We start from the raw sequence: 13,792 nt of genomic DNA, 5'->3' as shown, positions 1-13,792 counted from the left end.
AACACTTTAAAAGGTGCACTCAGTAACTATTTGTTCATGTCATCTTGGACTTACAGTGACACCTTGTGGTGTGGATGTAGCATCATTCAAAATCAATAGTTTTTTAGTTACTGATGCCATTGTAGAAATTCACTATTCACAATCAGCCATGATTAATTTAATCCAAGAGTGAAAGTGTCCAATAACAAGACGTTTACTGAGATTAAGCGAGTAGTATTCAGCTGGTCATGTGAAGCTAAAATGGCAGCCCCCATCATGAGGGCACCCCTGCCCCATTTAGAATAAAACAGCTTTTAAAAGGTTACTGATATGACTAGAGTCCTCATCTCATGTGAGTGTTCATGATTTTATATATGTTTCAAAATTACAATTAATTTCTTTTAGAGTGAAACTTTTTTAAATGGGAAAAAAAAATTACTGAGTGCACCTTAATGCAGATTTTTCCTTTTCAAATGAACCATAATTTGGACCAAAGGCCTTTGTTGTTAAGTATTTTTTTCTCAATGTAGATCTTCTTGAAAACAATTGAATTTGATTTTGATACATTAATCTTTAGGTTTATAGCATCACATTTCGTTGTTGCATAATCCAACAAGTTTTTCACATATGGAATTTTTTTTTCATATTGTGCAGCCAGTTCTAAACCTGTTTATCCTTCAAAAATAAGAAACAAAAACAAACAAACAAATAAAAATCATGGTAATATTTAATGTTGTGGGCCAGATAAATGGTAAATAAGACTTGTTATATGTGGAAACAATGTTACTTAGCCTATACTGTATTTCCAGACTGATGTTCTTGCATTTTCTTAAAACCAACAATTTAAAAATAATTCTCCTTGCAACATGTCCCTACCAACTTTCAAACCAAACCTACACCCTTGATATAATGGCCAGATAGTTTTTGCATTCCATCACCATCAGTGAAACTTATTCCAAAAGACAAAAATCTCTTTTGAACTAGTAGTGTTTTATCAAATCAGCATTTTTGAACAAATCCTTTATGTGAACAGATCTTTCACTTCCATTGTTTCAGTGGTCAACGACTCTGTCCCTGCGTCCGAGATTGTGTACTGTCAGAGTTTGTACTGTATTTAATGAAGGTATACATGCCAGTAGTAGGAATAATAGATTCCGGACATATTTTATCTGGGGATGTTGTTATTGTTCCGTGACCCAAATATATGACGTAAGAATAACAACCGCAGTAATAATTCGCTCTGGTTTTGTTAAGCAAGCACCAATTAAGCACAAGGAACAATTTTATGGGTATATATCACTTACTTGGTATATATTAGAGACAAACGATATGGGATTTTTGAGACGACACCGATTTTAGAGGGGGAAAATTGACTGATTACCAATATGGTGGCTGATATAGTTAATTTTTATGCTGGAATGAAAACAGACCTTTTCTATGTGGATTGTTCACCAATTTTGCACCGATATGACTATGCAAAGGTACTCAGAAGGCTACTTTCTTAAACAAATATTGCTATCAAAGAATATTTGACATTATTATTATACACTGTCAACAAATTCTAGAAATGAACACTGAGAAAATAAAGAATAAATAAAAATACAATAAATAGCTTAATAAACATCAGTACTGTATGTTTAGTATCTGTCAAATGCTGACCATTAAAATAAAGAATAAATAAAAATAAAATAAATAGCTAAATAAACATCAGTACTGTTTAGTATCAGTCAAATGCTGACTATTAAAATAAAGAATAAATAAAAATAAAATAAATAGCTAAATAAAAATCAGCACTGTATGTTTAGTATCAGTCAGTTGCTGACCATTTAAATAAAGTATAAATAAAAATAAAATAAATAGCTAAATAAACATCAGTAGTACTGTTTAGTATCAGTCAAATGCTGACTATTTTAATACTGCCAGTCAATTAGGGGCAGGTTGTAAAACAAGAAGCATTTACACCTGCCGAGTCAAGAGATAAACAGATAAGCAGCGGTGTTATACCAAATTCTGCTATACAAGTTCAGAGGAAACTTTCAATGGTGGGAAACCAGACTTTTAAATATTAAATTTTGTATATGCAATGACTGGAATTGTTTGGCTGAAGGGGGTACCAAACTGTGAATCCTGAATAAAACAGTTTGGTGAATACATGTTTACACATTAGCTTCCACTCAGCTGACAATGTATGAAAGTAGCTACATGGTTAGCTAGTTAGCTATAAGCTCATTGTCACTAAGAGTAAAAGATGGACTTTATTTACTTTTCAGCATTGCGTCTCACCAACTAGGTAACAACGTAGCATGAAATCAACACTCAACAGACACAATCCACCATCGCACTGTTGTCTGCTGAGCTGCAAAAAGATGCTCTGATGTTTACCTTTCAATCTGCACTGACAAACTATAGCTAAAATAGCAAACAGATGTGATAAACATGAGTGACATGGTTGTCAGGGACAGAGTTAACATTATATTAGTTATATTGAAAAAGAAAATGATGGGGTCATTGTTTGTTAACTTTCCCGTATGTATTTCACAAACTAGTTTGATAAATCGGTCGGGCACTAGTATATACAGTACTGTGCAAAAGTTTTAGGCACTTAAGATGTTTCACAAAAACATTTGTATTAAGATGGTTATTTATATCTTCAGCTTCAGCTACAGTGTGTCAATAGGAAAAATACATTTTAGACTCCCAAACATTACTTTTGCAAATAGAAAAGATTAGAATAGAAGAACAGGGCGCTCTGCAAGAGATGGCGTTGCCCCCACAAAGCCCTCCACTGAACATCGTGTCAGTCTGGGATTACATGAAGAGACAGAAGCAATTGAGACAGCCTAAACAGATAGAAGAACTGCGGTGAATTCTCCAAGAAGCTTGCTACATCCAATCTACCAACAACCAAGAAAAACTGTGTCCAGGTGTACCTAGGAGAATTGGGGTAAATGTGGCCACACCAAATATTGATTTAGCTTTTTTATGTTTACTGCACTTTGTATGATGTTAATTGATAAATGAAAACTATTTATGGCATTATTTTTGAAGACATCCTCACTATGCAAAATTTTTCACAAGTGCCTAAAACTTTTGCACAGTACTGTATATCACTTATATATAACTTTTTTTAAATACAGCGTTTTTAAAGTGATGTTGCCTCAGCTCCTGAGGGATTATGGGATCATAATGTCAAGTGGATCCACACTTCAGAATTTGGCTGGAAATAATCATCCGGGTATTTCTTGCTTACTGTTTTATGAATACTGAGGACTCGGACATATTTCTCCACTGACATACTGTTTTTGGCATACCCATATAGGGAAGTATGGATATTCAGATACGTGTGTTTTTTAACAAATCATTTGAGACAATGATTGAATGACACACTCAGAACATAAAAATATATCTCCAGAAATGGTCACTTAAAAAACCAGTGTGTGAAATCAATATAAATGATGCTTTTTATGACAACTAGGCACATTTACACTCAAATACATAAAGAAAAACTTAAAGATATTACAATTTCTAGTATTTATACATCATTGCAGTATGAGTCATGCTAAATGTATTTATTTTTTTAACAAAGTAATTGTGTGAACATGATAATTTCCATTACTGTATTACAGAAATGAGAATTAGTAAATACTAATATTAGTAATATTAGTACATTTTGTAAATACTTTATATGCATTAGTTGCTGTTGCATAGTTGGTTGCTGTTCTGGCTCACTTCCTGTTCCGGTTGCTGCCGGCACGCTGCAGGAGTCTGTGTTTGTAGCTTGCTAATCTGCGTAGCATTGCTTATTCTTATATGTTAATCGTTTTATCCTTTGTCATTTTACCACGCGCTTCAGTTTTTTCCACTTTTATTTTTTTTATTTTTTTTATCTTTTTCTCCCAATTTGGAATACCCAATTCCCAATGTGCTTTTTTTTAAGTCCTCGTGGTCGCGTAATGATTCGCCTCAGTCCGGGTGGCGGAGGATGAATCCCTGTTGCCTCCGCATCTGAGAATGTCAACCCGCGCATCTTATCACGTGGCTTGTTGAGCGTGTTGCCATGGAGACATAACGCGTGTGGAAGTTTCACGCAATCCACCGCGGCAACCACGCTCAACTCACCACACGCCCCACCGAGAACGAACCACATTATGGTGATCACAAGGAGGTTACCCCATGTGACTCTACCCTCCCTAGCAACCGGGCCAATTTGGTTGCTTAGGAGACCTAGCTGGAGTCACTCAACACGCCCTGGGATTCGAACTAGCGAACTCCAGGTGTGGTAGCCACCGTCTTTTACCACTGAGCTACCAAGGCCCCCATTTTTCCACTTTTCTACTGTTTCAATTGCGTGTATTTTACCATGCACCCATTTCTCTCTTTTTTTTAATTTTTAATTTTTTCCCGCTTGTCTACATCTTGCATCTCAACTGAGTCCATTCATCTTCTCCTCTGTGTTTTACACGGATTATTGCATAAATCTCAAACATCTGCTGTCCAGGAACCACATCGAACCACATCGATTTCAAAATCTCGCCACTCAAGAACAACCATAACAACAACAACAACAACAAACAACTGCGGTAAGTCATGGCATCCGCTCATGTTATTTCTTTCTGTGCTGCATGCCACATGTTTACTATAGCTTATTCCATCAGCAGTGAGGGATTTTCATGTGATAAAAGTATAGAAATAGTCAGGCTAATAGAGAAGGTTAATGAGTTAGAGACACGCATCCAAACGCTAGTGGAGGTCAGTGAGAAAGAGAAGCCGGTAGATCTGTTTCGGATACGGGTAGAACAGCGAGCAACACACAAACTTTGGTTCCAGCTGTACAGTCCCCGCAGCAGGGCATTTAGGTGACGTCTTGGCAGCATACTCGCTCAGCAAAGCGACACCACTCTCCTGTTCCTGTTAGGATTTCCAATAGTTTCTCCCCACTCAGTGATGCACCCACTGAGAATCATGTTGAAAGAGCCTTAATAATTGTTGATTCTATTGTAAGGAACGTGGAAATAGAGACTCCAGTCACTATTGTTAAATGCATTTAGGGGGCTCGGGCATCTGACATCAGATCAAATTTATAAGTGCTGGCTAATGCTAAACATAGATTTTCTAAAACTGTTATTCATGTCGGCACTAACGATGTCCGGCTTCGCCAGTCGGAGATCACTAAAGATAATGTTAAAGAGGTGTGTGAACTTGCAAAAAAAATGTCAGACACTGTAATATGCTCTGGCCCCCTCCCTGCTCATCGTGGTGAAGTGGTTTATAGTAGATTAGTGTCACTGAACGGCTGGATGTCTGAGTGGTGTCCGGAGTATAGCACTGAAGATAAACATCATATAAAGGTAGGGCTACAAAACATTAGATCTCTTTCAACCAAAGCACTAATTGTAAATGAAATTATTATAGATCATAGTTTGGATACGCTCTGTTTGACTGAAACCTGGCTTAAACTGGATAAATATCTAAGTTTAAATGAATCTACTCCCCCAGATTATTGCTATAAATATGAGCCTCGTATGAACGGTCAAGGAGGAGGTGTTGCTACAATTTATAGTGACGTTTTTGGTGTTACTCAGAGGATGGGATATAAGTTTAAGTCTTTTGAACTAATTATGCTTAATGTGACACCGTCAGATATAAATAAAAAAATCTCTGTCGTCTTTTGTGCTTGCAATGCTATATAGATCACCCGGGCCTTATTCTGATTTCCTTGGTGAATTTGCAAATTTTCTATCAGATCTAGTTGTCACTGTAGATAGAACTTTAATTGTTAGTGACTTAAACATTCACATAGACAATGAAAATTACACATTGGGAATAGCATTTATTGATATTCTCAACTCACTTGCAGTCAGACAAAATATGACAGGACCAACTCATCACCATAATCATATGCTAGACTTAATTCTGTCATATGCCATGCGAGGATCGGACATGTGAACGGCGAGCTCTGCGCACTTTGCTAGTTTTAACACTTTTAATGACATAAACTGGTGAGATTCGATACACTCCATAAATGTTCTAGGAGGACAATATGTCAAATAATTCAAAATCCTTAGGCTCTGGAGACATTAAAAGACACTTACATGCTCAAGTTGATGCCCCCGAGCAGGCCACGAGCCAGGGAGTCAATTTAGTCTGAGAAGTGCAGGAAATGCGGCAAGAGATATTGAACATGATGGCAATGCTGACGAAGGTCGTTGCTGACTTGGAGGATCTTGCTGTGATACGTCGACCGATCACTGCCATGGAAGCGAAGTTCACTGAGATGGTTACAAGAGTGGGGGATGTCGAGAAACAGATCGATTATCTGGAGTCATCAGAGAGGGAATTATCTGCTAATCTGCTAGCTACCAAGGTGGATTTGGAGCGGGTCTGGGAGAAGTTGGAGGACATGGAGAACCGTAGCCAGTGGAATAACATCCATTTCGTTGGAATTCCTGAGGGCGAAGAAGGACAGAATATGGTGAAATTCCTAGATGGGCTCCTTCCGAATCTGCTTGACATAGCAGGCCATAAGCTGGAAATTGAGTGAGCTCACAGGGCTCTGACTCAGAGATCCGCGGAGGGACGCAGGCCCCAATCAATTCTGGCCAAATTTCTGAGATCATCCGATAAAGATCTTGTGTTCTACGAGGCGAGGAGTAAAGGAAGGCTTTCTTGGAAAAATCACAGCATTTTCTTGTCACCAGACTTTGCGAATTCGACAAGAGGGAAACATTTACATCAATGGAATGTCGCTTTTGCACTAATTTTCCAGGCCAAATTGAGAATAGATGTTAAGAAGGGCCATAAAACATTCACATGCCCACAGCAAGCGATGTCCTTCATAAAGTCAATGGAGTAAGTCATCTTGTGGTACTCACTTTGCAGCCGAGTGGACCGGCTCACTGAACATTCGCTTGACTCTTCGAGGAAACTGAGCTTTTTTTTTGTGCTGGTTCCGCCTAGCAGCTGGAGTTTATTTTGTAGAGTGGCACACATTCAGGACAGTTTTATGGATGAACCTACATGCTCTTTGTACTTATTCCTCCTATTGGCTGGAGTTTGTTTTGTGGAGTATTTCTTGCAAAGACATTGGAGTGATTAAGTAATTTGCCTGCACTCATGTTGCAGCCGAGTGGACCGGCTCACTGAACATTTGCTTGACTGTTTGAAGAATCTGTGTGCTTTTTTTGTGCTGGTTCCACCTAGTGGCTGGAGCTTATTTTGTAGAGTAACACACCTTCAGGACAGTTTTATGGATGAATCTACATGCTCTTTGTGTTTATTATGCCTATTGGCTGGAGTTTGTTTTATAGATTATCTTTTGCTGTGTAATTCTGTCTCACAAAATTTGTATAGAAACACCAGATTTGAGTAATCCGACGGCAAATTTGTCTCCGTCGTGCACGGGGTTAATGCACACGTTTTTCTTTTTCCTGTTTGTTTTGTTATAGGGGAAGTTCAGGTGCCACTTTAATGTATCCCTTTTGCAAAATCCTGAATTCCAACAAATGCTAAAGACAGAAATCAATGTCTATATGGAGACCAACTGGTCCTCAGTATTCTCTGTGGGCGTGGATTGGGAGGCACTTAAGGCGGTTCTTAGCGGTTCCCAAAAATCCAAAGCACAAGAACTCGTGGAATTGGAAGGGAATATTAAAAGTGCTGAGGCAGAGCTGAAGCACCGAATGTCATCTAATGGTCTCAGGAAATTGACCCGATTGAAATACAGATATAATTCTATTTTGTTATGGAAGGTGGAGTTTTGGCTATTCAGGGTAAGACAGTCATACTTTGAGTCGGGGGACAAAGCAGGGAAGCTTCTGGCTAGATATATAAAACAGAGAGAGTCTTTTTGTACCATTCCCTCAGTGAAATCTGCTGGTCGTGAATATTTACCTCAGCCACTGATATTAATAATGCTTTTAAAGCATTAAAAGCATTATTAATCTTGATCTCTATAGTTCCATGTTTTCATCTACTGATGAGAATATTCGAAATTTTGTGAAACCATTAGAACTTCCTAAACTGACAATGGAGCAAAGGAATTCTCTTGATTCTGAGATAACCTTGGAGGAGCTTGGTGAGGTAATTAAGGCATTGCCTATAGGCAAGGCTCCAGGGCCAGATGGCTTTGCCGCTGAGTTTTTTAGATATTATGCTACAGAAATGACTCCACTTTTGCTAGAAGTTTTTACGGAATCATTAAAGAATGGAAAGCTTCCGCCAACCATGACGCAAGTCCGGATCAGTCTGATTCTTAAAAAGGTATCTCTTATACATATAGATCAGGTGGGGTTTATTCTGGGCCGTAAATCTTCTGATTACGTTAGGTGTTTCATTAATATCATATGGACAGTGGTGAACGATCAGTCTCCGGTCGCTGCCATCTCACTTGACGCTGAAAAGGCATCTGATATTGTAGAATGGGATTATCTTTTTAAGATTTTGGAAATGTACGGGTTCAGGAATACTTTTATTGGGTGGATTAAGTTACTTCATAGACACCCAGTAGCGGCGGTTCAAATGAATGTATTAATTTCAGATTATTTTACTCTGGATAGGTGAACCCAGCAGGGTTACCCTCTTTCCCCCTTATTGTTCTGTCTTGCCCTGGAACCATTAGCAGCCGCAATAAGAAAGGAGGATGTGCATAAGCTTTTGCTTGACGCAGATGATATTTTATTATTTGTCTCCGACCCTACTAGATCTATACCTTGCATGCACAGAATTATTAATTTGTTTTCTAAGTTCTCAGGATGCAGAGTGAATTGGTCTAAATCCGAAGCTTTGGCTCTGACATCGTACTGCCCGGTAATGGCTTTTCAGCCAGGCACCTTCCAGTGGCCCAAACAGGGCATTTAGTATTTGGGATTTTATTCCCAGCAAATTTGTGTGATTTAGTTAAGAGTTAATTTGGACCCTTTAATAAAAAGGTTTTCTAGCGATGTGGGCAGGTAGGCTTCATTACATTTATCTATGATTGGGATTGTTAATGTTATTAAAAGGAATTGTATTCCAAAATTCCTAACCTGCTACAATCTCTCCCTATAGATGTCCCCCTCTCTTATTTCAAGCAATTTGATAGCATAGCGAAGTCCTTCATTTAGAATGGTAAACATCCCAGATTACATTTCAGTAAATTACACAGGCTGACTGACAAAGGTGGGCTAGGCCTACCCAAGATTTTGTTTTATTATTATGCATTCAGTCTCAGACATTTGGCTCATTGGTCGCTCCCACCTGAGAGAGCCCCTCCCTGGTTTTGTATTGAACAGGAAGTTCTTGCCCCTATTTCACCATTACAAAGCCTTTCTATCAAACTAACCGAAGAAGTTAAGTTACACCCCGTTATCTCGCATTTGCACTTGGTATGGACAAAACATAGTGTTTAATTTGGACATTTATTTAAATGTTGCCCAGAGCATATGGCTGAACCCAAAATTATGTATTAATAAGTCCCCTTTCTGCTGGACAGAGTGGATTGCGAGGAAGGTTAATACACTCGGTGACCTATATGAGAGTGGAGTGTTGAGATCCTTTGAAAATATTGTTCAACATTTTGGGATTCCCAGGTCTCAGTTCTTTAGGTATTTACAGCTGCACCACCTGCTCTGTTCTATTTTTGGTAGTAGCATACACCCCCCCTAAAGTGGCAGATACTCTGGGAGTGGTGATTACTGCTTTTGGAAAAGGTCTTGAGGCATCAGTGTATTACTCCGTACTAATTCAGAGTCTGGGGGATGGAGCTTTAAATTCTATCAAGAGATTATGGGAGAAAGATTTAAACTTGGTATTGGAGGAGGGAGTGTGGGCTAGGATTCTAAAAAACGTCAAGTCTACATCTAGAGATGCAAAGGTGCATCTTATACAATTTAAGATTTTACATCAATTCTGTTGGACCCACTCTAGATTGTATAGGCTTGGTTTTAAAGACACACCCACCTGCTGGCGATGCCAATCAGAAGATGGTGACACAACCCATGTTTTTTGGTGGTGTGTTAAGGTTCAAGAAATAAGGTTCCGAGTTTTATGTGTGACGTATTGGGCACTCAAATTTAATTTTGCCCCAGACTCTGTATTTCAGGAAATGGGGCGGTCATTAATATAGGGGATAAGTACATAAAGAATTGGGTCCTGGCCAGTGTTATGATTGGCAGACAGGTTCTTCTTTTTTTGAGAGTGGTGTATGGAGATGGGCAGGGTAGCGGCATTTGAGATGTCGTATAGAAGTCTGGGCAATCTGGAGTTATTTGATAGGAAATGGGGCAGATATTTGGTCTTTTTGGAAGGCTCTCGGGGATGGGTAGTGGAAAGGGATCTCTAGTTTCAAATACGTTTGTGCAAATTTTTATTGTTTTTTGAAAGTATACTTTTTGTGTGTGTGTGTGTGTGTGTGTGTGTGTGTGTGTGTGTTTTGTGTTTTTTTTATGTTCCTAAATATTTAAGATCACTGGGTTGCGTATTTGTGTTGGGTGGTGGGGGGGATGTTCAGGGGGAAGGGTTTAATTTTATATAATTTGATTCTGCATTTTCTATTATGTTTATTTAATTTGTTGAATGGAATCAATAAAAATTGTTACTAATAAAACATCCTGTCATATGGAGTTGATGTTGATACTATAGAAATTCTACCGTAGAGTGATGACATCTCAGATCATTACCTCGTCTCTTGTTTGCTGCGATCAGCTAATGTCACTCAATCTACACCACACTATCGTTCAGGTAGAACTATTCTTTCGACCACTAAAGATAGCTCCACTAATAATCTTCCAGAATTGTCTCATACTCAGTAAGCCAAAAAGTATACAAGAACTTAATGTAATAACAGAAAATATAAATACAGTCCTCTCTAGCACTCTTGATAGTGTCTCTTCGATTAAGGAAAATGTAATAAAAAAGCCCGCACCATGGTACAATGATCACACTCATGCTCTCAAGAGAGCAGCTCGGAAAATGGAGTGCAAGTGGAGGAATACAAAATTAGAGGTATTTCGCGGTGCATGGAAGGATAGTGTCTGTAGCTACAGACAGGCACTAAAAGCTGCCAGGTCAGCATATTTTAGCAAACTCATAGAAAATAACCACAACAATCCTAGGTGTTTATACAGTACTGTGGCTAAATTGATAAGGAATAAAGCCTTGACTAAACCAGATATTCCATCACAGCACAATAGTAATGACTTCATGAATTTCTTTACTGATAAAATAGAAATCATCAGAAATAAAATTGGAATTATGCAATCAACTGTCACAGCACCTCAGAAAACAGTGTCTCATAATTTTCCTCACGAGTAACTTCAATCTTTCGCTGTCATAGGTCATGAAGAGCTAACAATACTTAGCAAAATATCAAAAGCCACAACATGTACGTTAGATCCAATACCAACTAAGCTTTTAAAATAGGTATTCCCTGTAATCTCAGAACCTCTTCTTAATATTATTAACTCCTTGCTTAACATAAGGATTATTCCATATTGATGAGTAATGTTGACATGTGAGAAATCCTACACTTCCTGTGGATGCTTTTCCAAACCTCTTTAGAAATGAAGCAGTATTGGGTTGGTCATATGATGCTGTAAGTCCCCCTCTGGGTTTTGTGAAAAAGCCTCTATTGGCCGAAAAGGGGAAGTAAGTTGTCGTTCTATTAATACCCAATCTAAATTATCTTCCACCCAGTGTCTAGCGAGATTAGACATTTCAAATGCTATTTTATAGAGCTCTACATTCGGTAATGTTAAACCCCCTCATCTCTAGGCAAACATAATTTATTAACGCCAATCCTGGATCTTTTACCGTCCCACAAAAAATTCTTAATCATAGCATTATATCTTTATATATCTGGCGAGGCATAGTTACAGGGACCATCCCCGATATGTAATTAAACTGTGGTGTTACCACCATCTTTATTATATTAATCTTTCCCCATAAAGTTAACATAATTTTTTTCCAACTATCTAATTTTGCCTGTATTTTCTGCAACAAAGGTTCCATATTCAAATTCAATATATTCTCTAAATTAGAGCTCAGGTGGATACCTAAATATCTAATTCCTTTATGCATCCATTTAAACTTAAATGCACTGACTGAGGAAGAAAAACACACTGCTGATACTGGCATAGCCTCTGACTTATGCCAGTTGATTTTATATCCTGAAAATTTAGAATAAGATTCAATCATATTAAGGAGTACTGGTAAGGAACATGCAGGGTCTTTAACTACTAGCAATATGACATCTGCATATAACAGTAATTATGTTCTCTTTCCCCTGCAAACACACCTTTAATTCTTGATTCCTCTCTAATCACTGAAGCAAGCGGTTCCAAAACTAACGTAAAAAGAAGTGGACTAAGAGGTTTATTAAGTTCAAAAAACATCTTTATGTCGTCCTGCAATTAATCTACAAAGACCTTATCCTCCAGCATATAGGTATTTAGTCTCCACCTCCCCCTTTTCTTATAATCTACCTTCACTTCTAATTTTAACTCCACATGTGCACGATCTGTCAGTCCTATTACTCCAATTATACAGTCAGCAACAGAGTCAATTAACAAGTTGGAGATCAGAAAATAATCAATTCTTGAAAAGGTCTTGTGACAATTTGAGAAGAATGTGTATTTCCTTTCTCGTGGATCAACCAATCTCCAAATATCTGTTAATCCATTGTCATCTTTGAGAGTGTGAAAAGCAGCCCTATCTCTAGGGCTTAATCTGATGTTGTTTTGACTTCTGTCCAGGATGCCATCCATAGTCTGATTAAAGTCACCTCCGGGTATAACATATCCCTCGAGGTTGGCTAATATTTTGTTTACCTCATGAAAGAATTCAGGCTCCTCCTTGTTTGGGGCATATACATTACACAGCGCTACCTTAACATCATTGAGCTTTGCTTCTATACAGAGTAAATGACCTTCCTTGTCTTTATGTTGATTCATCAATACAAAATGTATTTTCTTCCTTACTAGAATGGCTACTCAGCTCCTCTTGCTTGACACAGAGTTATGAAAAACATGTCCGACCCAGTCATGTCTAAGTTTCAAGGCTTCCTTTTCATCTTTAAAATGCGTTTCTTGTAAAAAGGCAATATCAGCTTTTCTCATCTTAAGATACGCAAGTATTTTTTTCCTTTTAACAGGTGACCCACAGCCATTTATATTCCAAGTTATGATATTTACACATTGTCTATCCATCACACACTAATAAAATTTAACACTTTGCACCTGTTGTGCTCCAATGCAACTTCCTTGTAAAGTTCCAAAAAGAAATAAAAAATAAACCTTTAACATATAAACTGGTATTATACCCACAGTCATTTCTGATCGAAAAACAACAATTTAACTTCCAACATTTTTGTGAACAATAAAACCTTGAAAAATATACAGAAAACAAAACAAATAAGGGAGAAAAAAATAAACTCAAAACACTGCCCTTAAGGGGCAGTGAACCCACTTCTGGGTCACACATTTGGTCCGTGATGCTCGCGGTCAGTGCGCACTCGCTGACTCGGGAAGACAGACCCTAAAGCTTACCCCGACCCACCATTTCAACCACATATCATTATACTTCGACTTGCATATTTTCAGTCCCGGTGATTTACTTGTCACCTCCTTGTAGTTGGATGTGCTCCTTTATATATCTTTCTGCTACCATGTGGTCAGTAAAACTCTGCTTTTTCCCCCTCCAAGTAAACCTCAGTGTCACTGGGTGAGCCAGGATATGTCGAATCTCGCGGTCCCAAAGCAACTTCTTCGCTGCAGAGAATTTTTTCCTCATCATTGCTCTCTCCCTCGACATATCCTCAGAAACATTTCTCAGAGACATT

General features: G+C 38.2%; 1 protein-coding gene across 9 annotated transcripts in view; it reads right to left on the bottom strand.

Annotated features, from left to right (window-relative positions):
* Positions 1 to 13,792, bottom strand: part of LOC127419102 (protein kinase C-binding protein 1-like) — a 56,416-nt gene that overhangs the window by 30,146 nt on the left and 12,478 nt on the right. The gene's annotated exons all lie outside the window — the stretch shown is intronic.

This window comes from Myxocyprinus asiaticus, chromosome 28 (genome assembly GCF_019703515.2).
Source record: "Myxocyprinus asiaticus isolate MX2 ecotype Aquarium Trade chromosome 28, UBuf_Myxa_2, whole genome shotgun sequence".
In the NCBI taxonomy this organism is placed as follows: Eukaryota; Metazoa; Chordata; class Actinopteri; order Cypriniformes; family Catostomidae; genus Myxocyprinus; species Myxocyprinus asiaticus.
This window is presented reverse-complemented; position numbering and strand designations above follow the sequence as displayed.